This window comes from Delphinus delphis, chromosome 2 (genome assembly GCF_949987515.2).
Source record: "Delphinus delphis chromosome 2, mDelDel1.2, whole genome shotgun sequence".
In the NCBI taxonomy this organism is placed as follows: Eukaryota; Metazoa; Chordata; class Mammalia; order Artiodactyla; family Delphinidae; genus Delphinus; species Delphinus delphis.
The window spans coordinates 50680512-50707145 of NC_082684.1; the positions used below are offsets into that span (position 1 = coordinate 50680512).

The window sequence follows — 26634 nt, forward strand, 5'->3', positions numbered from 1 at the left end:
TGTTGTCTGTGCTTTAGTCTGTTTCTGTTTTGTACATAAATTCATTTGTTTTATTTTTTATATTCCACATATAAATGATATCATATAGTATTTTTCTTTGTCTAACTTACTTCACTAAGAATGATATTCTCTAGGTCCATGCATGTTGCTGCAAACGGCAATATTTCATTCTTTTTTATGGCTACTTGAGTAATATTCCACTGTGTATATATACCACATCTTAAGCAATCTTCTGTTGATGGGCACTTGAGTTGCTTCCATGTATTGGCTATTGTAAATAGCACTGCTTTGCATGTCGGGGTGCATGTATCTTTTTGAATTAGAGTTTTGGTTTTTTCCAGGTATATACCCAGGAGTGAAATTATTGGATCATGTGGTAGTTTTTTAAGGAACCATAACTGTTTTCCACAGTGGCTGCACCAATTTACATTCCCACCAACAGTGTACAAGGGTTCCCTTTTCGCCACATCCTCTCCAGCATTTATTATTCGTAGACTTCTTGGTGATGGCCACAAGTTGAATATTTTGTTGAGCGCTAGGGGCGTATGCTGCACCTGGGTTGTTCTGTGACTTCGTCCTGCCCATCCCTCTACCTATCAAGGAGGGGCGTCTCTACCTATATTGTTGCTCTTCCATGTGTCCTGACCCACCACAATGGCAGGGCCAAAGCCTGGCTTCTGGAGGTTTCCTTTGTTTTTTTAGATAAATGTGCAATTTAAGGATAAAGAGGGTTTGATATATAATGTAGCTTTAGAAGAAATCCTTTAGCTATTCCTTGCTCCCAACAAAATGCCACCCCCAAGATTTTCCCACATAGAAATTCTGGAGCCACTACTCATCTATGGGACGTGTGTCCTGAATAACTTGTTTCTGCTAGAGTTCCAAAGTGCAGAAGTGATTAACCTTTAAAAACTAAATGAAACATCAAGGTTGTCCGTGTCATAAGTTACTCCCATGTTACTTGGGTTTGGTGGTTTTTCTAGGTGGGGGAGGAGATGGTGTTACAGTCTGTATACTGGGTGTCACACCCAAGGAAGTCCAGGGAGTGGGCTGTGTTATTAGGGGTGGTTGGGAGCAGGGCAGACAGAAGCAGAGGGCAGGTGAGCACTGCCGATCCCTGGCCCTGCAGTGGGGGTGGGGGGGCGGTGGGGGGGGTTACACAGCAGTAAAGAAAGTGGATTTCGAGGGTCTTAGAAAGCCAGAGAACTTCCTTCCCCTCCAACCAAGGAAATCACCAAGGAGATGGATTTAACTCTTAAGACTTAATAGCCTCCTTTGGGGGTTCTGCTTTTTTGGGGAATAGAATATTGGAGCACAGCCAGACCAGTCCTCTGAGCCAGGTTTTCTACTCAGAGTCTCAGACTGTGGCTAGAAGTTGTGATTTGCTTGGTCTGAGGAATTTTGTAAATTCAAGGTGTCATCATGCTAAAATTGGGAGAATTCAGGTAACACGGAGACTTCTGACTTCTCTAAAGAAGCAGAAGTGTTGGCAACATTAGGCTGTCATTGGTGCACGGCAACAGCAGGCGAGAGCAGGTGCTGGCCGACCCGTTAGCTGAGGCACACCCGCTCCCCCCCTACACACGTACCCGTGCATCCCCCCTCCTGCTTGGGTGCCCTCCAGGCAGGGAGGGTCCTACCATGGACCACCGCACCCCTGTTCTCCCTGCCACTCAGAAGCAGTCTAGACACACACTTCTGGATCAAAGTCAGCCCCGAGAGCCACGATTTATTCCTGCCTCTGCCCTCACACAAACACAAAAGGCTCCTCCCCATTTACGAAAGCCAAAGAATGTCAGCATTAACCCATGATTGAAACTTGTGAAAGAGGAGCTCAAGGCAGCTTCAGCCTTAGCATTCCACAGCTCCTCATTAGAACGGGGACTTTTTGTGACTCTGGGACAGCTGGAGACACATGACGGCATTCAGAATCTCACGCGAAGGGTGCCGGCCTCGAGGACGCAACTTGTGGGATTCCTGACGTGCTCCTCGGACTTGGGGCAGGCGTGCTGGGTGTGCCGCACCACAGCACGATGGCGAGAAGGACCGGGCTGTCGGGAACAAGGCGGTGGACAGTCACCGTCTGGGCCAAGGTCCCGCCGGCCCCAGGCGAGGCCAATTCACTGGCTCCAGAGCAGAACCAGCTAAGAAACAGGCACGGCCCCGGCGCCCTCTCCCCCACGCCACGCAAGTTACACACTCTGACGTGCTGGCTGCTCCCCGGGGTACATGCTGACTCTCTCACGGGGCTTCACGGTGAGGGCCGCCGTCTCCTCTGGGCTAAACTGCGTGGAACTGCGCAGAATATGCTCCAGGGGGCTTTGGAGTCAGAGAACACTGGAGCCCCGCGAGGCATCTTAGATAGCATCTGCTCCAGGGTTCCCAACGGAGACTGCTCTTCAGAATCACCTAGAACACAAAACCCAGATTCTGAGGCTCCACATCCCACCTCCGCAGCCTACTCCCCAAAACACACACAGTGATTCTGCTGACCAGTCAGGTTTGGGGAACCGCTGATATCGTCCGAACCCTTCACTTCTGTTTCTGAAGTACAATCCTGGGTTAAGTAAGTTTTCCAAGGTCACACAGCTGGTTTGGCAGGACTGGGCTTAAAGTACGGGTCTCTTGAATATAACCCAGGGCTTTTTCTACAACACACCACCTCCTGGACGTACCCATGAAGGGAACGCCAGACGACCCCAGAGGGTCTGGGTAAGGAAAAGGCTAAGAGGCATAGTCTTTGTGCATGTGAAGTAACCCCAGATAGTTTCCCAAATACTGGCTCCCACTGTGGTTTATGACGCAGATGCCATAGTCTCATGTCATCTGGGCAGGAGATTCTGCTTCTGGCTCTATAATTACCCCAGTTTCACTTGTCCTTTGAGAGGTCAGGGAAAGAACTGTGCATGTGTGTATAGACTTCTCTGTGCCTCAGTTTACCTCTATAGAAAATGGAGAGAATGGCGGCACCCTTACGCCTGCCTCTTTGGAGCTCTGCAGACCTATTGCATGACCACACAAAGGCACCCTGTGATCCCCTAGGCAGAGAAAGAAGCCTTCCGTATCCACACAGAGCTAGTCATAAACTCAAGGCCACTCTTGCCACATTTTAAATAGTTCTATGTCAGAATACCACTGTGACTCCACTAGCTACCCTGCACGCCCTCCAGGAAGGGCTGCTCGTCTCCTCCTGGTCTCTGGAGGGCTGGTGAAATATTTCCTGTGGGTGATCTTGGGAGGAGCCCCAGTTTTGAAGGACTAAACAAGATTTAAAAAATTAGATACTACTACTAGTAGTGAATAGCTGGCATTGAGTTGTTATTAAGTGCCAGGCACTCTGCCAAACACTTCACATGCATTTAATCCTCACTACAGCCCTATAAGTGAAGTGTTATGAGTATTCCCATTTTACAGACGTGGAAAATGAGGCTCAGAAAAGTTAACTTGCCCAAGATCACATAGCTGCTAAGTGACAGAGCCGTGATTCAAACCCACATACTCCAGTCTCCAGGGGCAAAGCTCTGATAAAGGGGGTGGATGAACAGGTCACTGTCGTCATGAGGTTAACCCTCCACGTGACACTGCCTTGTACTTGCCAGTGGAATGTCACGCCCTAATGCAGCTCAAGCCAAGGGCAGCTTGGGCGCTGCAGCTGTGACTGTCTGCTGGGATGTTCACAGCTCCTTCCGTTCAGGGACTGCCTGACCCAGCCTGACCAAATTAGAGCATCTAACGGGCATGACATAATTTGACATGTACATTGTTAGCTGAACCCCTTGGGAGATGATTTTAAATAGAGACAATACCATGCTGTGAACTATTTTGGGTCACCGAGCCCTTATTCTCTAACTCTTGCAGGAAAAAAGAATTGTGCCATGATAAACTGAAAACCCCCAAGAAGCTGCTCCAGGGTCAGGAGAGCAGCAGGCTAGCTGGATTGGCAGAGATTCTTCCTGAGAGTTTCAGGGATTTCACCCTCATTTCCTAGCACTTTATCCCCCAAACATTCCCAAAACCCTAGTTAAGAACTGCTAAGTCTATCCATCCTCCTCCTAGATTCAGAACCCCAGTCAAAATCCAGCACTGGTAAGACTGCAAAACAGGCACAGCGTGAAGCCCCCATATGCACCCCCCATCCTGCTTTTCCCTTTCTCAGGTGCACAGAACCAGCAGTCTACCCAGGGCCATGCTGAGGGACCACGCAGGTCCACGCTCTCTGGGCATCACCCGATGCCCAACTCCTAGTCATAGCAAGTCTTCCCTGTCCTATTTCCCATGGCCTCATACTTGCTTCCTGACCTTCCTAAAGAGTATGTGCAGCCCTGTGTGCTAGTGCCACTGATACTCATGGCTTAGACCTACTGACTATGACATGTAACCAGCACCCAAGAAATGTTTAGTGTTGAATTAATGAATGAAAGTAAGAGTAACAGTTTCTCTGGCAATCCCATGCCTTACTCCCAACCAGTAAGTTCAATGCTGGTTTTCAGGCTAATAAAAATGAATTTGGGAGCAAAAGACCTTTGCCTTTTAAAAAACTGAAGCCCTTGAAATAACACTACTTGAGAAGGATGACCAGGAGAGATATAGAGCACATGGTGGCCTTCCCATATGCATTTCTTTCTTCCCCTTCCTAGCAGGGCCCCATACTTCCCAGCCATGCACTTGGGAAGGATTAACCTAATTGCAGTTCTCTGGGCAGACCTCGGTCAGTTCAAGCCATCCAGTCGGTTCCATTGTCCTAGCTACCCTAGCCACAGTGATTGGCTTGGGGATGGCCACCTGGTCCAGATATAAGGAGATTTTGCTTTCGTGATCATTAGGTGGGACAGTCTAAGAATAAAACCATGGCAGACTAAGAAGAAATGGAAAGACACTGGGTCTTCACTGGCTTGTCCAGCTACTACATCTGGCCTTACCTAAGCCCACTCAACCTCTGGTCTTCTCAATTACATAAGCAAACAAAGCCTTTTTTGTTTAAGCATAATGAATACATAATACAATAATACATAACCCCTTGATTCCTTTTATGATTGAGCTCAGAGACTATTTTGTCAAGTTACATCACCCTTATCTTACAGCTTATTTAGCTTAGAAAAATAAACATACCAAAAGACAAGCAAATGAAATCCCTAATTTTTCACTCTCTGGTTAAAGCCTTCCAAAGATTCCCTAGACTTGTGATGTCCCAGGTGAAGGAGGAAATAACAGTGGTTTCAATAAGATAGAAGCTTATTTCTCTCTCATACAAAATAAGGCTGGATTCTGGCTGGTATGGGAGCTACAGTGTCATCAAAGTTCCAGGTTTCCTCTTTTTGTTCTGCCATACTTAGCATATGGCTTCCATCTTGAATTCACTTCATGGTCCAATGTGGCAGCTAGAGCTCCAGCCATCACATTGATCTTCCTGTTCCAGGAAGGCACAGGAGGGAGAAGGGAAAAAAAAAAAAAAGATGACATCAGTAGTCTAGCCCCTCTCAAGGCATCTTCACAGAAGATCAACCCAACAACTTCTGCTTGTATCTCAATGGCCAACCCAGCTGCAAATGTGGCTGACAAATGTTATCTTCCAGCTGGGCACATTGTCATCCAGTTTAAAATCTTGGTTGTGTTATGAAGGAAAAAGGGGAGAGTAGATACTGGGTAGGCAACTAGCAGTTTCTGCCCCACCCCACTTAACAACCAAGCCTGGCTTCGGTGTTCAGTTCTTTTTTTTTTTGAATTTTATTTTATTTTATTTTTAATACAGCGGGTTCTTATTATCTATTTTATACATATTATTGTATATATGTCAATCCCAATCTCCCAATTCATCCCACCATCACCACCCCCGGTGTTCATTTCTGTCGCTCAGTACCTGTTCCTCCAAAGAGACCCCCTGGTTCAAGCTGCAATTACTCTCTCTGCAGACCCTTAACATCCCAAGTTGGTCCCCCCTCCACCCTGCCCTCCACCTGCCAAGGATCTTCTGACCAGCATCTTGTGATTTATCCAGTTGAGAAGCACTTATTGAGCCAATAAATAAGTAAATTAGAACACTTTAGTCTTTCATTAGCATCTTGGCTTCAGTTTAACTCATAGCACACTTGACCTTCTTCTCTGTCTTGCTCTAGTCAGACCCATTCGTACTTACCCTTCTTCATTCACCAGTCTCCCTTGAACTATGTTCTTTCCAACACAGGTCTGCTCTTCAGTATCAGTTTCTAACTTCTTTCTGACATTACCGTTCTCGGTCCCATGGGTAAGAGCCTAGGGCAGCAAGGGCTATGGTCAAAACAGCAGCTGAGTGGGGGCTGGTCTGCAAATCTTCATGGATGACAGGGTGTGATTTTGTCTGGGGACAGGTGACTGAGGCCAGGGCAATGACTTCTTTTTCAGTTCTCCCAAGGCCTTCTGACCCGTTCTTGTACATTTCAGATCCCACGGACAGCATTGCAGGCCTCAGTTAGCAATGAACAGCACACACAAGGCAAATCAAACAATAATAATGAAGTGAATTATTGCCTTGCTAGAGGCAACACATCTGCTCCTCCGTATATCACCTGCACAAAAGCAGAAAAAAACAAGAAAAAAAAATCAATGTCTGATAATGCTAAAAAAATGTGTTACCTTGAGTCCTCATATAAAATTAAATTTTTCCATTTTGATTTTAATTATAAACTGAAAGCTATTGTAACTCAAAAATGTACAATCTCTTATGTCTTTTCAAATAGCAACATCATTAGGCAGATGTGAACAATTATCCCCAACTGGATTTTTTTTTAAGTTAAATTCTTCAGAGGAATAGATAGGTTATTCTTTAAATCCTTGGTTTAAAACTAAACCTATGAGACACAATATTATAGGTTTAACCAAGAGGGCTTGACTTTGGATTTAGAAAGTTTAATTGATCCAGTCATCCCTTTTATTAAAGCTATCCATATATTTTTAAACCAAAGAATTGTAGTAATGCATATTTTAGGGCCAGAAGCATTCATCATCTTGACGACCAAGTGATAAACGGTGAAAAGATTTGAGATCTAAGACACTCTGTTACTATATTGAAAGGTCAGGTAAAGAAATTCCAAGGGAAGGTGTCGGCATATGTCCCCTCTGCTTTTTAATTTCCAATGACAGACACTTAATTTCCATTCCAAACACTTCCCATTTGGATTAAACAGAACTTCATTCTCCAGGGAAAACTGGCAGCATAAACTAAAAAGAAATGCATCTTGCTGAAAAGCGAGTCTGTACTCAGGTGTCACACCACCATCAGCGTGACAGGATCCCCACGGAAAAGCAATGCTGGGAGTGACTTCACTCCCTTAGAAGCATGGTCACCAGTACCCAAGGATGTCAGGGGAACTGGTTGGATCTCAGAGGACGTGTCTTTTTGGTGCAGGAGAGGGCATACTGAGGAAGGCAGATGCTGAAATGGACATGGCTTATCTCAGAAAGGTGGAGAGGGCTTATCTCAGAAAGGTCATTTGAAGGAAAATTTACCCAGGAATGACATTCTCCTCTATCTTGGAGTAGAAGACCAGCCAGATACCGGCAGCCCTACAACCTGGGCTTCTTTCCAGGGCTGCAGCTCCCCTACAGGCGGTTGAGCAATGTCACCCTGGCAGCACAGAAACCCTGGACAGGCCTCTGAGACTGGGGCATCTGACCAATAGCTCACTGATGAGAAATTGCACTGTCCTTGGAGACATTGCCTTGCCTAGACTTTAAGAGCCTCCCTTGTTTTTTCCCCTCCAGTATACCACAGCCAGCTTTCCTCTCCCCTTCCTGCTGTAGTATTTTGCTCCGAGGACCTTGAGCCACAAAGCTAAGGGGGGTGTGTGTGCATATCATTTTACACAAGAGGCATAGGTCCTGTACAACTAGCTGTGCGATGTTGGGCAATTCACTTAACTTCTCTGTGCTTCAGTTGCCACAACAGTAAAGTGGGGATTATGATTGCGTTCACCTGAAACGGCTGTTAACCAGCATTCAGCGAAATCCTACTGGAAAGTGCTGAGGAACAGTGCCTGGCTCATAGAGCTCCACAAAGGCTGGCTGTCACTGCAACTGACAGGGGAGCAGTTTCTCCCTGGGTTTCCACTGCAACACACGTTTGCCTCTCCCAACACGGGACAAAGATGATAAGAAAGTGAAATGTCTCACTTGGTCTAGGAATCCTTTCATTTCGTCAGTGGTTCCTGAGTTATCAAAAGATATCTATGTGTGTGTATGTAGATTCCTTTAATTTCCTAAAGACTATGCTGATTTGGTTACTTTTTTATCTAATGGTGAAAGGCTATGTATTCAGCCGTTAGGGCAGGCTTCAGGAACATGTGGATAAAATGTAACCAGCGTTATCTTGGTTCAAATTCCTTTTTTGTGACCAACTGTTGTCTCAATGAACCTTCGCAGGGTTTTTTGTTGGTTTTTTTCTTAGTTACAGCAGAGAATAAAATAAACACATCCAGGCCTTCTCACACAGATGTAGGCTGACGCCCAATTAGGTCTGTGGAGGCCTCATTTTGGCTCCCCTGGTCACCATGCCGAACAGATTTCATGCATGTTGAAGACAGTCCATTAGTTCTTGGCAAGGAGGATCAAGTTTTCAAAGCTGCTTTCTCTAACAAGCTCCACTCCCCACCCCCGCTTCTCATACACAAAACCTTGTTGAAGGGGAGAGGCTCTCCCCCATTTGTGGAGAAGAGGGGTCAACCCCATCCAGATCACCCCGAGAGAGATTACCCAGCCAGAGCCTTGACAGTCATCATCTCCAGGACGGCCCTGGACTGTGCTCCATCATTAGATTCCCAGGGTACCACCCAGAGTTAAAAATCTCTCCTTCCCGCTCAGGAAAGAAGCATTTTTATTTCAAAATCATACAATGAGAGATTTGAAAAGTAGTTTGCAACCTTCTCTGCCTCTAGGGAAGGCACGTCCATTCACGACCGAAATGTTCCCTCAGTGCATTAGGTGTTGCATTGACTGAGCTTCTGACCTCTCACGGTGCAGCCGAAAAGGAAACAAAGACGTTTTGCCTCTATCTGTTACAATGGAAGTGTAAGCCATGATGATATGGGTTGAGCCAGGGTTCTCAATGGAATCTTTAGACTGGTTCCTGGGAGGAAAAGCCAGTAGGTTTCTGTTATAGTACCAACTGCCACTGGGAGTGGGTTCCTTGACCTAAATGTGCTGTGAGCAAGGCTTCCCTTCCCATAAGGGAGTGAGCACTGTAGTGAAAGGTGCTGAGGTGCTGAGGACCAATATTAACCAGCATTGTGGAGCATGGTTACCATGGTAACACTGTCAGCCCCAAATGACTGTCATGAGGTGAAAAAATTATCTTAAAATAAATGAAACCAGAAAAGGTATATTTATCAACCTCTTACCAAACACCTATCTGTATGCAAAGTAGAACCTCTTCCTTAAGCTACAGATACTAGAAGATTGGGAGAAATTTCATGACATAAACATTTTCTTAAAAGAATTGTTATTCTCACCTCCTAAAAATGGTCGGTAAAAATAACGAATACAGATTTTTTTTTTTTAAAACAAGGAGAGTTCTAAGGAGTCATTGGCCTATACACTTAGATATTATGCAGCTATGACATTAAAATTCTTCACTAAACTACAAACCAATAGTTGGTTTGAAATTTGCAGAATGGTACTTGACTGGGAGTTTTCTTCTAAGTTGTACAAATTATTTCTGGCAGGACCAATACATGAAGCGTATGGTAAAATGTGCTATACAATGGGAAAAAGATATCGGTCACACAGCTAAAAACACGCGGGCACAGTTTTTGCCCTGCTCTTGCGTAGCTCCATCTGCGCTTGCCTTTCCTTATGAACAGAACCACCCTTTTATTTAGAGCAGCAGTGTGTCCAGCCAGAATGCCCAGTTTCACAGCCTCCCTAGCAGTCAGAGGTGGCCAGGTGATGTGGTTCTGGGCAGTAACGATAGGCAGAAGTCCCGGGGGTGGATATTGTTGGGAGACAGTTCTCTGTGGTCTCTCTCATTTCTATGTACCTTGCAAGCAGAGGCACTTACTGATAGCAGCAGAGTATCTTCCCAAGGATGCTTGCATAGCATACAGCCTTGGAAGATAGAGATGCTGTCTCTCCAGAGCAAAGGGGAGGCTTGCTTAGAACCTTGGAAGATAGGGATGGTGTTTCACTCCAGAGCAAAGGGCAGGCCTGCCTACTGCCAATTGTGTAAGATTTGGGGAACCTGAGTTCAAGGTTCCTCTCCCGTGAGGCAACCCACTGAGTGCACCAGCATTCCTGTGGGCCTATCTCTGCCACCCCTATGGGACTTGAGGGTGAGGAGAACTACAGCAAATCGTGCTGCATGCTGTGTACTGAGTAATAGTGCTGGCTGCCTCTGACCTAGGAGTCTCATGACTTCTGCCAGCAACCATGAAACCATGGCAGGCTAACTTCTTAGCTTGCAAACAGGACGAAACCTCAGGCCCTTCATTTTTCTTGGTTGGATAAAAAAAGAAAAGCCGGAGAAAGCTCTTGCCCAGTGGCCCTTCTCCTTTCTTCCTGCCCTAAGGTACAGCAACCATTTGGGGACCACGTGGTGAAAGCATGAGGACACAGGTCTGCATGCTAAGGATGGCAGAGCAAAAAGATGATGAACCTGGGTCCTGATAGAGAATTACTGTGCCAGCCCTGGATTGCATAACTTCAGGCTTGTTATATGAGATGAATGGGCCTCTACTTACTGAAGTCAGTGTTGTTTTTCTCCAAGCAAAGCATCCCTGGAGTTTGTATCAAATATAGTAATTACATAATAGTAATTGTGTCAAACATACGCAACTTAGGGCACGTATGTTGCTACCTTCCTTACTTCTTGATCCGATTCTACCTTTCTGTATATTAAAATTATTACATATATCTTTTATAAGTTAATTCAAATCGTTTTGGGAAAATCAGGTAAAAGTCAATTCAGTAAGTACAACTGAGTCCTGGGCCACATTTATCCCTGAACTATGAGTTATCCCTTAAGTTATTTGTCAAGAAGGCAGTAAAAACAATAGGACTATCTCTTTCTGGAAACATCTACCACATGCCATGAGGTCTGTTTAGTTACCAGTATGTATCCAGCACCCAGCAAAATGGCTGGCTCATAGCAGGCCCTCAAATTCGTATTAACCAAGTATTCATGAAAGGTCTCTCTTTATCAGATGTGTTGGTTATGCCCCCCCAAAATTAAGATTTAACACAGAGTATTTCAATATATTAGATCTGTCGTTTGACTGTAATAAGCGTTTTAAGAAAAGACCACAGGTCAACTTCAAAGAAACAGCTTCTTATCTTTGTTCCTTATGACTATAAAATGCTGCATAACTTAACAATGGAATCCAGAGAATCTGTTCAACCTTGAAAACTGGTGCAATAGGATACCAGAAGTAATAACAATCATCCTCAGAGATTAACACATCTTTGAATGTCATGTACACAAATTATTTTTAGAACATTAGATAGAATTTGAAACTTGTGTCAGGGGACTTCCCTGGTGGTGCAGTGGTTAAGAATCTGCCTGCCAATGCAGGGGACACGGGTCCGAGCCCTGGTCCAGGGAGATCCCACAGGCCACGGAGCAACTAAGCCCCTGCACCACAACTACTGAGCCTGCGCTCTAGAGCCTGCGTGCCACAACTACTGAAGCCCGCGCACCTAGAGCCCATGCTCGCAACAAGAGAAGCCACCGCTATGAGAAGCCCACACACTGCAACGAAGAGCAGCCCCCGCTCGCTGCAACTAGAGAAAGCCCGTGCGCAGCAACGAAGACCCAATGCAGCCAAAAGTAAATAAAATTTTTAAAAAAAGAAAACTTACCAGAAAAAAAGAAAGAAACTTGTGTCAGGTAGAAAAGTCAACCAGTACATAAGATGAGACTATAGGAGGGCAATTTAGAACTTTACACCAAAAATAGAATAAACCAAAAGATACTGTGCACGATAAGATGAGTTACAAATATCCTAAGTATTATTTTCAGTATATGTTATGATTCCTAGTTTCAGTTCCAAACCTAAATTATATGAAATTATATATGGGTCCTCGGTATGATTTCTGTTTCAGTCTCTCTCCAAACCAAGTGAAATACCATTTCACACCCATTAGGATGGCTATTATTTTTGAAAAAAATGGAAAACGGCAAGTGTTGGCAGGATGTGGAAAAAATGGAACCCTTGTGTGTGCTGGTAAGACTGTAAAATGGTGAGGCTGCTATGGAAAACAGTTTGTGGTTCCTCAGAAATTAAACATAGAATTACCATATGATTCAGCAATTCCATTCCTAAAGAATTGAAAATAGGGACTGAACCAGATATTGCACACGAGTGCTCATAGCAGCATTATTTACAATGGCCAAAGGTGGAACAACCCAACTGTCCACCAGCCTATGAAGGGATAAACAAAATGTAGTAAATGTATACAATGAAATATTATTCAGCCATAAAGATGAAGAAAATCCTGATACATGCTACAACATGGGAGAATCTTGAATATATTATGCTAAGTGAAAAAGGACAAGTACTGTATTATTTTTGTCCCAAACCACAAATATTGTATTATTCCCTTTATATGAGGTCCCTGGAATAGGCAAATTTATAGAGACAGAAAGTAAAATGATGGTTACCAAGGACTGCGGAAGTGGGGATGGGAAGTTGTTTGGGTACAGAGTTTCTGTTTGGATTGATGAAAAAGTTCTGGAAATAGTGGTGACAGCGGCACAACATTGTGAAGATGCTTAACGCCACTGAATCATACACTTAAACATAGTTAAAATGGTAATTTTTATGTTGTGTATATTTTACCACAAGCAAAAAAAAAAAATCTATGAAACAAATTAAACCAAAAAGATGGGTTTTGTTTGTTTGTTTCAGGAAGAGCAAATAGAACAGATTTTTAAATTCCGTGTGAGTTTCGTTTTCTCTGTCTTTGCTTTCTTTATGCCCTGCCTGCCCGTGCTAGGAAGCAGAGTGACGAAGATGCCCCCAAGACATTGCCATGGCCTCTCAGGCTGTGGGTTTGAGTGGTCATGTGCCTCAGAAGGTCTTATGTCTCGTTTGGAACGCTATCTAGTTCGGGAATTTTATTTCAGGGCTTCAACGCTCAGGAGAGCATATCATTGCAGCTCCCCTCCACTGACCCCTCAGGTTTATGTTGGGCCAGAATTTGTTTGTGAAAATATTATTTTAAGATTCCTTCCATTCCTATCATCTGCTTATTTTCCTTCCTGCATATTTCATAATGTAGCATAGAGATTTCTGATTCAGCAGTTAAAACAGTCTGTGCATTAGTTATCACTTCCTTGTGACCCACTTTATACACCATTACTCATTCTGGCATTGAGAGTCCAGATTTAAAAAGAAAAAAAATTCCTGGGACTAAAGTATGTATCTGTTGGAATAAAAAGGAAGGGGAAAGATATTGACTGAATATCTACCAGTAGCATTCAAAGCACCCCAAAGTGGGCTTCCCAACTCAGCCCATTTCCTGTCCCATTTACTCTCCTGCAAAAGCTCTCAAATTACACCCTCTTCAGTTATTCCACACCCACAGTCCCACTTTTTCCACCTCCCCTACTTTCATTTCCTTCCGAAAAAATACATCTCTATGCCGAATCCACCAAACCTTGGTACACAATTAAAATTCAATACATAAGAGCTAATGTTATTCTTATCATTCTAGTTTTGTCTTTAGGATAAATTCCTAGAAGTGGGATTACTGGAACAGGAGTGTACGTGTTACTAAATGGGACATATAGAAACGATGTGTACAAGTTTCCAGTTTTATAAAAGTGTCTAAATTTGACTGCTAGAGATAAGGATGTTTATTCATATCTGTAACACTAGGTGCTTGGGAGGATACATACCAAGATATTAGCAGTGGTCATCTCTGGGTATTCTCTGTGTTCTTGCTGCATTCGGCCATGGCTCATGGGCCCAGCCGCTCCGCGGCATGTGGGATCTTCCCGGACCGGTACATGAACCTGTGTCCCCTGCATCGGCAGGGGGACTCTCAACCACTGCGCCACCAGGGAAACCCGAAGAAGCTTGTTTTAATGCCTGGAAGTTAACACTTTTTCTCCCAGGAGACTCCTATTAAAATGCAAATATATTACCTGGGAAAAGCACCACTTTCAACTTGAGATCAGCAGCACACCCCTCCCCCAGGTGATTGATCCTGGCCCTGAATTAGGACAGATGGAAGGACTGGGGCAGGGCTACCATCCCCCCAAGGACAAGTCCACAATAAGAGTGATGGCAGTGGGGGTCCCAAGAGCTAGAAGGCACAGCAAAAAAGATCAGATGCTCAAGGAAAGGAAACCAAAAACCAAAGCTATGAGCAGGTTTCTAGAGGAGTGCTTGAGAGGGAAGGGCTGCTTGCTCTCTGAGATGGTGGATGTTCAGTCTGGGGGCAGAGGAATGAACCAATGGACCTTTTGATACCTCCTGCGCAGTTCTATGAAAAGCCAATTACTGGGTGAAAAGAAAGATCATGAGACTAGAGATTGCTTACTTGCACACACCTGTGCTTCTTGGCATATATTTTAGAGCAGAAGGTTATCGTTTATACAAGTGAGCTCCAAAGGGCTGGTAAGTGAATCACTCTGAAAGCAATTCTGAGATCTCCGAGTAGATAGATGCTACGAGAGTTGGCATTAAACTGACTCAGTAAAATGTTTTCTGTATGCAAACTTTCCTTTTTTGATTATCTTATTTCATAGCTGTATTACTTTTGACCATAGGGCTGCTTTTAGAAGAGCAAAACACTCTACATTCCCTCCAGGATACTTTCATACCACAATTGAAATCTATGTTTTTGGAGAAATGCTGTGCGAGACTGATATTTCTGAAATGCAACTTTGTTCTTTTGACTTTTCCAAAATTCTCTTAATTCCAATTTAAGACAGAAACACTTTTTTTCCCTACAGCTCAGAGCCACCGCTGCCCAAATCAGAGTCTAAACTTCAAATCGAAATTCAAATTGTAAGAAACAGAGATTTCCGGTTCCAAAAGACAGGGGCTGGGTAGAAAAGAGGATGCTTAGGTTGTCAATGGGGACAAACAAAGGCTGACACTGTCTTGCATTTATCATAACAGAAACTAAAGGGAGATGGGAGACTGAAGGGAAGGGGCCGACTAGTCTGTAACCCGTCTTACATACTCTTCCTCCACCAGGCCCCTACCTCCGAGGAGGCTCCGGGATCAGCTCTTTCTGGGCTCTGTCCTTGAAGGAGACAGGTCCAGGGGGTGGCTGGGCCTTCTGCTCCCTGGGTGAGGATCTCAATGCAGATCTGGTTGTGGAAGGAGCCTTTCTCTCTGGCCCTTTTTTTTTTTTTTTAATTTATTTATTTATTTATTTAGGGCTGTGTTGGGTCTTCGTTCTGTGCGTGGTGAGCGGGGGGCCACTCTTCATCGCGGTGCGCGGGCCTCTCACTGCAGTGGCCTCTCCTGCTGCGGAGCACAGGCTCCAGACGCGCAGGCTCAGTAGTTGTGGCTCACGGGCCTAGTTGCTCTGCGGCATGTGGGATGTTCCCAGACCAGGGCTCAAACCCTTGTCCCCTGCGTTGGAAGGCAGATTCTCAACCACTGCGCCACCAGGGAAGCCCCTCTCTGGCCCATTTAATAATTCTGGAGGGAAAGGAAAGTGATCCCCCAGGCAGGCAAACCTGAACAGCAAATAGAGAATGGGATGCACAGGGGAAGGAAGGGTGGTGGGAACCGCTGGAGCTTCCCTTTCTCTGGCTGCGTGGCTGCTGCGCTCATCTGTCCTGGATCCTCTTTGCTACTCTCCTACGAGCTCCCCATCAGGGTATCTCACCTACCTCTCCAGCTCCAACCTGCCTTAGCGCTGGCGTTTCCCAGATCCAGACTCCTGCATCCACCCTCCACAGGGACATCCCACAGGCATCTCAAACCCGACCTGTCCTGAGCGAACTCTTCACCTTTCCATCTAAACATGCCCTCCACCTGGATCCTCTTATCTCTCAGCCAGTGGGCATGGGGTCTCTGCTCACTTACACCAGAAACCTTGCCCACCCAGCCACCCTCCCCCATCTTGTCAATTACCAAGTCCTCATTGCCAGCTTGACTCCTAAGCCACCCTGACTACCACCTGAGACTACAGGCCACCGTCACCTTTCAGGGAATTGGAGCGGCAGCCTCCACCTTGGCCACCCTGTCTCAACTCTTGTCCTCCTCAAATCCGGCCCGGATGGTTTTTTGAACCAGCAAATCTGATTCCATTTCAAGCCTCTTTCTATGTTCCCCACTCCCATGCAATATGTTCACAACCTAAACTTGGCATTGGCAGCTCACAATTCTATTCAGAACGGCAGCTTTTTAAAAAGTTACATTATGAACTATTTAAAACCCACAAAGAGGCATAAAGGATATAACAACACCCCTATCCATCCCCTAACTTTAGAGATAAAGCCTTATCTCTAAAACAGCCGAAGCTCCCCATGGACCCCTCCTCTCCCTCCTTTCCCACAGAGGTAACTGCCATTATTCCTCTGATGTCTTTGTAATTTTCCTTAACATGGCTTCTTTATTTCATTATAACTTGTCATTCTTCCTTATGAGCCTCTCTTGCTGGTTAGATTTCAGTGAAGTCCAGAAAATGCTATGAAGAGACCGTTTAAAAAGTTGTCCTTTCAGGCACATTCTCAGGCTCTCAGGTCATCTCTCCTCCTTGCTGCTCTGCAATGCGAAGCCTGAGTAATTCACTGGGTGGGAGGGGTGTGGGAATTGAGAGGGTAGGAGGCAATGTGCTCAAGTCCATACCACGTTCTCCAGATCCTCACTGATTCCCGCTGTGGGGTGGCTGGACTCAGCCTGTTCAGCTTCCCCTGCCACTCTGACTCCAGGGGTGCTATGCCATCCTCTCTCCAGCCCATGGGAGAGGTCCAGGCTTTGCTGTGGGCTCCCCCTGCTCCCTTCACCACTGCAGACCCCAGAGTAGGCTCTCTGATTCTCAACTCGACCATCTCGCATAAGATATGGGAACTGAAGGGGGTTCAAAGAAGCCAAGCTCCATCCCTTCCTCTACCTAATCACACTACTCTGTCTGTTTCACTCTGATAAGTTGGGGCAGTTTGAGAGGTGTTTTCCTTTCTGATCTCAAATATGAAGCAGGGCAAACCCCCCAGGTCTGGTGTTCACATCAACCTCCCTGACAAGCAGATGAGGTTGTTCCTCATCTGTACCCTTCTTACCTCTGTGGTAGGTAGTCTCCGAAGAGGACCACTATTAATTCATCTCTTCCTGTATGTGCAAACTGCTCCTCCCATCAAGAAGTATAAGCTATTTCCTCTCCCTGACTCAGGGCTGGTCTTGTGACTTGCTTTGATCAACAGAGTGCAGTGGAAGTAATGTTCTGGTACTTCTGAACCCAGACCCTAAATGTGCTGGAAGCTTCCTCTTCCTCTCAGTTGGAAGCCATCTGCCATGTACCGTGAGATCATCATGCTGTGAGGAAGACCTGCCTAGCCACATGAAGAGGCCAGGGAGGAAGAGAGAGAGAGAGAGAGAGAGAGAGAGGCCCAGCCAGCCCTAGCTAGCTCTTCCATTTATTCCAGCCAGGCACCAAACTTGGGAGTTAAGAAGTTTTCTTGGGGACTTACCTGGTGGCGCAGTGGTTGGGAGTCCGCCTGCCGATGCGGGGGACAAGGGTTCGTGCCCCGGTCCGGGAAGATCCCACATGCCGCGGAGCGGCTGGGCCCGTGAGCCATGGCCGCTGAGCCTGCGCGTCCGGAGCATGTGCTCCGCAGCGGGAGAGGCCACAACAGTGAGAGGTCCGTGTACCGCAAAAAAAAAAAAAAAAAAAAAAAAAAAGATATTCCAACCCCAACAGATACTCCATGAACAGAAGAACCACCCAGCTGAACTCAGCTCAGACTGCAGAATTATAAGAAATGATGAAATGTAGTTTTAAGCCACTAAGTTTTGGGGGTGGCTTATTATGCAGCAATAGCAAAATGAAACACCCCTCCAGCTGCATTTCTCACCACTGCCTGCCTCATACTTTGTGCTCCAACAACTCAAAGCAGCTTGTGGCTCCCTGCGTATGCTGTGCTGCGTCTCACTTCCATACCTTTTATTCAAGCTATAATCTCTTTTCCCACCTCTCTCCTTTGCCTGGCTAACTCCTGTTCCACATCTGACTCTCTCTTTTTTTTTTTTTTTTGTAGGTGTCCATGATACCCTGGGCAAATCACATCATTACACTAATGGCATTATACTATAATTATTTATGTATCTGCCTCCCAAACTAGGCTTGAATTCTTTAAGGCTGGGTACTATGTCTCATTCAGCTTTGAGACACCGCTTTATATGGAAATGTGAGCAAGTCCCTTGAACTTCTTTAGCTCAGTTTCCCCGTGTCAATTGGGGATAGAATTCAGTTGTCTGTAGCAGAAACCCAACCTCATTGGGTTAACCAAATAATGGTTTATTTTTTCACACAACAAGTCTGAAAGTAGGTCTTCTGGGGCAGAAAGAGTGGCTTTACAATGTCAGAATATCCCAGTTTCCTTCTATAGTCCTCCTTCACCACCCTTAGGATATGGCTGTCCTCCTTATGGTTGCCTCAAGGTCACAACATGGCTGCTCCACCACCAGCCTCGTATCCACGTTCCAAGCAGGGAGAAGGAAGGAACAAGGAGAAAGGGGCAATATCCATATAAGGACAGCAACACTTTCCCAGAGATCCCCAGAAGACTTCTACTCAAGTCTCACTAGCCAGAACCAATCACATGGCCATCCACAGCTGCAGGAGTGACATGATAAAATGTTTGCAAAAGGATAAATGTCTGCAGTAATTGCCCATGGATCATAAACTTTGAAGTAGAAGCAGTAACTGCTTGGGGTTACCTTTCTGTAAGGAACAAGGAGAGGATGGATGTTGGGTAGCAACTGGTAGTTTCTGTCTCACTCCCCACCTACAGAACAGGATTAGGACCTACCTCACAGAGTTGATGAAATTGAGAGAGAACGTAGGCAAAATACCGTTCTTCGTACCAAGGACACAGTAAGCACTCAATAGAAGCAATTATCTTTCTGCATTTCCAGATGTGGCACTTAATTCAAACATCCAAGAGTTTTCCCTGAAGGGGCAGAGATTTAGTTGGCTCAAGGCAATTGTCCCACTCTGTCTGCAATGCTTCTGTGGTGAATTTGCTTCTGATGATTAACAAATCTTTTCTCAATAGTCTGTTCAACTATTAATAAATCCAAACAGGATTAGCATTATGACTCTTCACTTACAACGTGTGACCCAGAAAAAAAACAAAGCTTTTTGTCTGGAGAGACACGAAAGGCAAATGAGCTGTTTTCATTGCTTTGCGGCTACAGTGCTGCATATTTCATTTCTGATTCATGGAAAAACATCTAGCACACAGGAATCAGTTAGATTGGTGAGCAGTCTCAGACCAGGGGAGTTAAGAATAAAGTCTCCAAATTCTTAGTCACGGGGACCTGGAAATGTTAGCAACAGGAAGACTTCTTTTTGCTGGGAAACTGCTCTGTGAATCTGCAACTCCCCTTGCTCCACTGGGGTTTTTTGTTTGGTTGTTTGTTTAAGCAGTATATCTAAAATTTTCTGTATTGGTTAGGACATTTTTGTTTGCAAGGGAAAAGCATAAAATGGCTTATTAAAAAGTGAATTTATTGCCTTGAGTGACTAAAAAGTCCAAAGTAGAGTTTCAGGCACAGCTGGCTCCAGGTGCTCAGGAATCTCTCCATTTCTCAGGTTCTCCCTCTGTGGTAACAAAACAGGCCCCTTGCAGCTCCTAAATACCAACCACCAGCTCAGCATCCCCAGCAGAAAGAGGATGCCTTTTCCCCAGTGGTTCCTGAAAAACCTCCAAGATTGGACCAACTTGGGTCACATGCTCACCCCTGAGCCAATGACTGTGCTAAGGAAATGCGGTTCTCTTATTGGCTAGTCTGGGTCACATGCCTGAGCCTGGAGCCAATGACTGTGCTAAGGGAATGTGGTTCTCTTATTGGCTAGTCTGGGTCTCATACCGAGAGCCAGGAGGTGGGGTCAGCCCCATTCAAACCACTTAGGTCAAGAATGGGAGAGAGATGGTCGTCCAGAGGACAGTTGGGGTGCTACTGCCAGCAGAGTAGTGTGGCCAGACCAGCCTCACAAAGTCTTCTGGAGCTCTGAACAGATTCAGCTTCATTTAGATATTATTGAACGTTAATACCATAATAATACCAGTGACACCCTTTGCCATCTGTCAACATCCTCATTTTTCAGGCTCATTTCAAATGTCACCACAAACAAATCTCCTTAATGAGATTAATTTTCCATCAGCACTTTATTTTCCTCTCACGGCATGTATCATTTCTCGCCATGGATTATGGTGAGTTACACACCCATTTGTCTCCACTCTAGAGCTGAGCAAGGCATACCTCTCATTCATCACGGACAGCCTGAGGATAAGGGCTTCTGTCTGGCTGTGACCAGGACTTGGAATGAAGAGAATGCAGCATGGTAAGGAGGGGAGAGATCACATGGCCCCCTCCAGGAAGAAAACGCATCCAGGGGGCAAAATTGGATTTTAGAAGTCAGGCTGGCTTTTCTTTCTTAAGTTATATTGGAACCGTATTTTTTTTTTTTTAATATACATGTGTGGCGAAACCTGGAGTGAAACTGAAAACAGATTCAACCCCTGAGATGGCAGTAGTCTTGGAAATATATCATGTCCTGAATGAATTAGGGCGGCAGGGAGTTGTGAGACGCTTTCCTCCCTTCAGTAAACAAAAATGCAAATATCCCAGATGCCTTTTACACCCTCCCCAGGGCTAGCAGCTTATTAATCAGTTCAGAACCTTTCCACGCTGCTCCAATTTTTTACAAGCTGTCTGTTTCCTCTCCTGTCATTGGTGGCTTAATTCCAGGGACACTCACCTTGGGAGAGAAGGCACCGACATACCAAGATCCTTCCAGAGTCACCCTTGCTTGCAGGCACCTGCAGATTTCCCTTGGATGTTTCCTGTTCAACACAACAGGTTTTAATTATGTGAACGAATATTTGCTCACTATTAAACCATGTTTACCCTCGTAAAAGGCAAACTACAAAGGACGAGGATTAGGCAAGCCCAGAAGGAGCTGAACATTTATGTAAACGTGCTCAGGTTTCCTACCACCTCGCCTTTCCTTCCTGCTCCATCCTTCTGGGCGTTCTGCACGTTGGTCTTCTCATTTGAAACAAATGATCACAAGTTCTCTTTTTGCAATTTCCACCTACTCCTCGTGGAAGCAGGACTACGTTCTCCTCCTACAGACACCTCATCCTTCTGTGCAGAAATATCCTCTGTTGGTTCCTTAACAAAGACTAACTCTTTGTGACCCTAATGGTGCTACAAAGGTGCTTCCCTTTCTGTGGCTTCTGGGTCATATTTCTGAACGAAAGGAAGACTGCCTCAGAAAATCTGAGATGTATTGTTTCTCAGTTCTTGTCAAGCATGTCGCATAGTTTGTTCCACTGCCAATTTCTTCCTCATAATTCTGACATGTTGGTTCTGAAACACATTCATTTCCCATAACCGAAAGAGCCCGAGTGGCAGGGGTGAGGGAGGGGACTTTACAATTCAAGAGAGATAAAAATGGAAGCTAGTTGTATGAGACTTCATTTATTACAATAGTGAACACAAAGGTTTCTAATGTATTGTTTTGGGTGGTTGTTAGAGTCCAATGTTCTTATTTAGAGCTGAGAGATTATGTTAAGGTCCTTTCTCCCCTTCCCCCCCATACATGCACACCAGGCTGCTCACATGCAGGGTTGAGGGGGAGACGTCTCAGGAAAGGAAGCAAGAATGAAGTCACACATCTATCAACCAATGGAAAGTGAGCCATTTTATCCACGAAGTAGCTGAAGCTAGCGCGTGTAAGCTCCCTTTCATCTACAACAGAGCCTGTGCTTGGATCACGAAAAGTCTGACCCACACCAGAAGTTTCAGTACAGTAGACATTTCACAAGGCAAAGCGCATGCCCTTCCTCTTCTCTAAATTAGTTCTGTGATGCTGGTGGAATGAAAGACTTCGGCTTTCAATACACATCACTCCGATATAAATAACCACCTCTGAGGGCCTCACACTTGACTTTCTCAGAGCTCAGGTCTTCACTTCCCCCAATGTGTGGTCAAATACACCTGTTCCTCCAAAAAATAGCACACTGACTTCTTCTAAGTAAATTATCCTCAGATATTTCCAAGGCAAAGTCCTCTACCTAGGGGATCCGTTGCACGCACATGCAAGATGCTCCATTGCATTTCTCCAAAGACACTAACCTACAAATGCAGACAGGCGATTCTGGAAATTAAAGAAAACCTGCCATACACTGTGATCTTTAATCACTGCCTGTCTGTAGGTATAAATAGTTCAGCTGAAAACATGCCTGTTCAGACAAGCCTGTGTACACTGCACAGGCGCACATGCACGCACGCACACGTAATGCCATGTGTCACAAACAGTAGAAAATTCCATGCTTTCAGGACAGGCACCAGCCAGATCCTTACATTGTGAAGCTAAGAATGCAAGTGGCAAAATGAGTGATTTCAGGCCACTTTTGATTATATGTTTGGAGCTTGGCCAGCAGAGCAGATTCCAAGCAAACCAGCTCAGGTGGTTCACCGTGGAATGTGCAGTTCACCAGCCTGAAACCAAGTTCTTTGTCAAGCTAGGGGGATGTTTCTTCTCCTCATCCCAGCTCAAGCTCCAGTTCTCTAACATGTTAACTAAATCCCAGGTAATCAGCCTTCCCAAAAATGTATAAGGAAAAAGGTTTCAAAGAGGAGGGGCAGACAGAACAAAACCAGCTCACATCACAAGCAGCTGGAAAGTCTGCGAACAACCAGACAAGCCCATGCTGAGCACCACTAGTTAACAAACACGACAAGGAGCCGATGCGCCATGTCAGGCCAAGGGGGAGAATAGACTGAGTTCAAACACACTTCTCCCCTATGTGACCCTACACCCAACATCCAGCTGGTCAGGAAAATAGTTTCCCCTAAGCGGGCAGCCTTGCTTGAGGAAGTCCTGTCTAAAAACAAAAGCTGACCCTGGGGATTTGTGATAAAGTTCAAATTGGACCCCTTTTTATACTGAGGATGGACTCAGAGCACATGACCTATTTTGGGGCATCTACTCAGATTGAGAGGAGCTGGGGCTCTAGGAGGGAAGAAGCAGCTGTGGTTTTCCTAGCCCAAGAACCCAGATTCAGTGTGCATCAGGCTAGCTTGAAGATTCCAGAATGGAATCTTCCTCCTTATTAGACACAAGAGTCTATGAGAACCACACCTTTAAGTTAAATAAATGCACAGTAAATGAATAACTAGTTATTGACCATTTATATGCATGGCATTTGGGGTGGCAACCACTGATATAGAACATTTGCCCCATTTAAGATCTAACTGAGGCGTAAATTAGGGGAAACTATACCAAAGTAAAAAAAAAAATTTTTTTTTATATTTTTGACAGTTTCTTAGCTCTTTGATGTTATCACCTGTCTTGAAATTCAAAAAAAATAAATATTTAAAAATCTAGGCAGCAAAGGGTACAATTTTATTCATGCCCTAAGTGTTGGATAATAAATTAGCCTCTGTCTCTCACCCTCATAAATTCCAGATTGATTAAAAAGCCTAATGTGAAAATCAAAATGAGTATTAAAAGGAAACATGAGAGAATATTTTACAATCTTGAGATAGGGAAGGACTTTCTAAGCAAGACATAAAACTCAGAAACCATAAAGAAAAAGATTTATAGCATTGACTAAATAAAAATTTTAAACTTTGTGAACTAAAAGTCAATATAAATAAAGACCAGGAAAAAATATTTACAATAGCTATACAAAGAATCAACATCCAGACTAAATAGAACACATACAAACCACCTAATAATTAACATACAAGGAATAGTCATAGGAAATTCACAATTAGCCAGTTTGATAATACTACTCATGACCCCAAAATTTCATTCCTAGATATATATACACAACAGAAATGTATGCACATGTATTCTAAAAAACATGCACAAGAATGTTCATAGCATCAATATTTGCTAATAGCTGAAAGGTGGAAAGAACCCAAATGTCCATCAATCAATAAATTGTGGTATATTCACATAATGGAATATAATAAGCAATGTATATTAATATATTACAGCTACGAGCAAGTACATGAATACTCATAATGTTGAATGAAGGAAGCTAGACCTAAGAGTGCATGTTGTATGATTCCATTTTATGAAGTTCAAAAACAAGCACAACTAATCTATAGGAGGTATATTACAGGATAGTGATTTCTTTGGGGGAGGTGGGAAAAGGTCTGATAATATTCAATTTCTCGACCTGGGTGGTGGTTACAAGAAGAGCTCAGGCTGTGTTAATTCTTTCAGTAGTACACTTACGACTTGTATACTTTTCTGTATTTTTATACTACAAGAAAATGCTCCCCCACATCCAAATGGTCAACAGGCATATGAAAAGATGCACAATAAAACTGGTCAATCAGATAAATGCAATTTTAAATGACACGGATTTTTCTGCATGTAATGTTAGCAATTTTTTTTTTAATTGATAATGTTCAGTGTTGATGAGTATTTTGGTGTCTTTGTAAATTAGAACAGAATTTTTGGGGAGAAGCTTTAGTATTATTTACCCCAAATTCAAATGTGCATGCCTTTTGGTCCAGAAATTCTACCTCTAGGAATATATCCTTCAGAATATTTATGCATAAGCACATAAATTTGGGTCCAAGTATGTTTGCTGTAATATTGTTTGTGATGCTGAAAAATGGCAAACACCTATGTACCCACAATCAGGAAAGAATGCAGCTGTTAAAGATAATGAGGGAAGCCTCTATGTACTAACACAGAAAGAAGTCCAGGGTACATTGTTAAGTTAAAAAAAAAAAAGTAAGTCACAGGACAGAACATATTATATGATCTTGTTTATGTATAAATGACCTGAATGTAAACTTTTAAAACAAACAAAATTTAAAACAAGAAAACAAAACTGAAGTCTGATGTGGCTCATTTATCTAAATATCTTACAAATCCTATCACAAAAGAAACTTAACTTCTCTCTGGAGATAGAATGCACCGTATAAGAATTCCCTGGAACCGTCTGTCTGTTTCCTGGGACAGATCCTGAGAAGCCTGCACCACGACAGCGAAGAACTGTTTCTTGTTCCACAGACTCCTGGAGGAGCCTCAGTGTCTCAGAAATGCCAGCTCCCACACAGGCCTGAGCAACAGCACATGGAGTCTCTCCAGCCCTTTGTGCTTCCCAAGCACTTTTCAATAATTAACTAATCTGCCTAAAGGGCGGGGTGGGTGTGGCTCCCGCAGACTCCGCATTCCCGTCAGACGCAGTCCTCTGGAACGCAAGGGCATCCCTTAGCAACGGCTGTTCCTCGGCCCCTGCCCTTCCTCAGCCCCCAAACTCAGGGAGGCGAGGGGGGGCCTTCAAGGGCAACTGGGGGGCACCAGAAGGTATCTTCTCCGGGAGGAGTTATACTATACCCTCCCGGCCCCATCTCCACCTACGGAGGAAAAACATTGCAACACGCAGCAGGAGGAATAACATCTTAGTACTGTCAGTTTCAACTCTCCCATTTTTTGCTCAAGGATCCTGCGAACAACAGAAAAATGTATAGATCCTTTCAATTTCTTATTGTACAAATAAGTAGCAGGAGCAGTCTCTGTTACCATATTTTCAAATGGCTGGCATCTGCAGCGAAGGTTTCCAGCCTCTGGAATTCAACAAACCATTAAAATTTCACAATTTGGGGGGGAACCCAACAAAGAATTGCTCATTTTTATTTTACCCAAGTACAGACATTTTAAAAAACAACCTGGCTCTTGCTACCATAAATGAGTGGGCACCTCAATACCAAAACAATGTGATCATGACAATCTCAGATTTTAAAAGCAGCATTTTAAGTTTAATACACTTAGATCCATGAAAAACACGTATTCCTCATAGACTGGTGAGCATTTCCTCACAGAATGGCATCAGTCCCCTTGGAAAGAGTTGACAGAGAGTAAATCCTAAATTCCCAAACCTGTCTATGCCTGAGAAAGACAAGAAGGCATTTCAAAGAAAATACAGACTCCAGGTTCCCACCCCATATTTACCACATCAGCCTCTCAGTTCTTCAAGAATGGGGCCCTGGTATGTGTATTGTTTTTAAAAAAGTTTTTTTTTTAACTATGATAAAATATTCATAATATAAAATTTACCACTTAAACCATTTTTATGTGTACAAGTTAGTGGCACGAATACACTCACAGCATTGTGCCATCATCACTACTATCCATTCTGAAACATTTTAATCATCGCAAACAGGAACTCTGCAAGGGTTTAAAAATAACTCTCCATTTCTCCCTCCCCCTGCCCCGCCCAGCTCCTGGTAATCTCTATTCTACTTTCCAGGTACCACATATAAATTGAATCATATGATATTTGTCATTTTGTTATTTTACTTAGCATAATATTTTCAAGGTTCATTTACGTTATAACATGTATTAGAATTTCATTCCTCTTTATGGCTAAACAATATACATTGTATGTATAAAGCACATTTTCTTTATCCATTCATCTCTTGGTAAAACAGTTGTGTTGTT

At 44.2% G+C, this 26634-nt stretch overlaps 1 long non-coding RNA gene across 5 annotated transcripts; it reads right to left on the reverse strand.

Annotated features, from left to right (window-relative positions):
* Positions 1–1702: 1702 nt before the first annotated feature.
* Positions 1703–25267, reverse strand: LOC132420294 (uncharacterized). 5 transcript variants are annotated; one of them, XR_009518349.1, is made up of 5 exons: positions 21153–25267; positions 20917–21001; positions 6134–6542; positions 5110–5407; positions 1703–2409 (listed from the first exon to the last, which is right to left on the reverse strand). It is a non-coding gene; the product is annotated as an uncharacterized lncRNA (long non-coding RNA). The 5 variants fall into 5 exon arrangements; XR_009518348.1 differs by having other exon boundaries at positions 20917–25267; XR_009518350.1 differs by lacking the exons at positions 20917–21001; positions 21153–25267 and adding an exon at positions 17621–17759.
* Between the last annotated feature and the right edge of the window lie 1367 nt (positions 25268–26634).